Genomic DNA, 2,208 nt, shown 5'->3' with positions numbered 1-2,208 from the left:
ATACACCGTTGGATAGATATTGTGGAGGCGCATCTTTTTCATAACTATTGTTTTCTCTAATTCGTTACGGTTTAAGAGCAGTTTCAAATTTACTAAATCACGGAATTCTCTTTTTTTGAAATTTTTGCAATTTTTGGTACTGTTTTTGCTCTAGTTTTTGAACCATTTGTCGAAACAAGACGTGTAGTACTTCGTTGGAAAGCTATGGACAAGGCACAACTTTTATATGTAGAAATGGTTTTGAGATTCCTTACAGTTTTAAGTTAATTTTGAAAATCGTGTGGCGGACGACGAGAGGCAGCGGTCGTTTTTCGCGAAATTTTTACAAACCGGTTGTCGAAATGATTCAAATGATATGCCGTTGGAAAGATATCGACGAGACACAACTTTTTCATGTAGAACACTCTCTCTAATTCCTTACGGTTTAGGAGCAGTTTTAAATTTACCGAAATACAGACACTCTGTTTTTCGCAACACCCAAATCGACGTGGGTACTTCATCCGACTAAAAACCACACTGCATCGGACGAAAAACAGCACTGCATCAGACGCGTTAGAGAACTACATGGTTTATTTTATTCAAACGTAATTTTTTTAAGGAGGAGAAAGTAGAGTGCACTTCACATCGGGTGTAAATGAACCACAACACTATTAAGAAGTGAACCGCATTACTTTTTTTCGCTTTCGTAACAATTTTTTTGCATTACGGGATGAACAACATCACATGTCCGACCACACTGCGTCAGAATGAAAACTGCACTGCATCAGACGGGCAAGCGAGCTGCATAATTTCTTTTTGTCGGACGTAATTTTTCTCATGCGAGTTTTTGTTGTCTTTTTTTACTTTTTTGATGAACGAGAGTGGAATGCAGAGATGAGGCAAGTGAACCGCGACAAATATCGTAGTGGACCACATTATTTTTTAGTTGTTTCGCTAAAAAAATTGCACTTCCACGATGTGCGCAAGTGAACGGCATCACTCTCAAAAGCGAACCACATCCAAGGACCAAACGGACTATAGACGTTGATGTAGCCAACTAATTTTTGAAACACAAAACATTTTGTGCATTTCATACATAGGGATAATGAAACATATTCTTTTTAGACAAACTGAGTGCACTTCAAAAAAAATCTCCAAAAAATGCAACACATGGATGGACTGAACTGCGTCGCCCAACTTTATCATAAAAAATGTACTCCACACCCATGCCCCAAGGAGAAACACCGCCGCACTGCACCACCTCAAAACACAAATAGAAGTCAAGTAGTGGACTACACGCCCATGCTGCGTGAACCACGAGCCACTCGCCAACGAGCTGCATGTCTTCGACGAAGAAGAATTCACTGACGCCCATACTGCAAGGTGGCATGGAGTCGAGGAGGGCACACACCCACTGTGCACGCTGGAGTTGTGGTGCATTGCATCACTATGGTCGTGCTGCTCGAGTGGCGGAGTACCAGCCAAGCAAACTGCAAACAACATTTACACTAAACCACATCTGAGCATCACAAAAAGGTCGTCGCTGAAGCCGTGCACTCAGCAGGTGCGTGTAGCCATCATCGACTCCCCACAGAGTACACTTCTGTACTGTGAGTCGAACATCAACATGATTCGTCAGTAGCAAGTGCTCCTTCAACTGAATGGGTTGACAAAGGCTACCCCCATGGGTGCTGGACACCGACCGCGTTGCGCCAACCGCAAGCGATAGTGGACTGCATGCCCGTGTTGTGCCAACCGCAAGCCGCTCACTGGTGAGATGCAAGTCCTTACTGAAGAAGTTTTCGTTGTCGCGCTATACTGGAAGGTCCCGTGCCGCCCAACTTCAGTGGTTGCTGCCTGTGACTTGCTCGTCGTCCTCCTGGTGGATGTTGGAGAAGAAGAAAAGAGTTAGAATGGGGAGAAGCGGAGACAAAAGTGGTTGTTGGGCCAGATCCGGCAGCCATGGACTATGGTGGTGGATTGAGAGAGGGTGGCTCTTGGAATGCGACATGACCTATAGAAGGGGAGAACAAGAGAAAGTCGCACCGTCAAAATTTTCTGCATGCAAGTGCTTCACGAACTGCACAAGCGGAGTAGTGTGTATTGCAATTCCTCATTGGACGCACTTGTATGCAAGCACGCACTGCCGCACTACACAATCAGCGGGCTATGAGCTGCACGCGCTGGAAACATGGACCGAGGGCGACCTTCAGCGGTGTGAACTGCACC

This window comes from Triticum dicoccoides, chromosome 1A, assembly GCF_002162155.2.
Source record: "Triticum dicoccoides isolate Atlit2015 ecotype Zavitan chromosome 1A, WEW_v2.0, whole genome shotgun sequence".
Classification (NCBI taxonomy): domain Eukaryota; kingdom Viridiplantae; phylum Streptophyta; class Magnoliopsida; order Poales; family Poaceae; genus Triticum; species Triticum dicoccoides.
The sequence above is the reverse complement of the archived record's forward strand: the minus strand, read 5'-3'. Positions refer to the sequence as shown.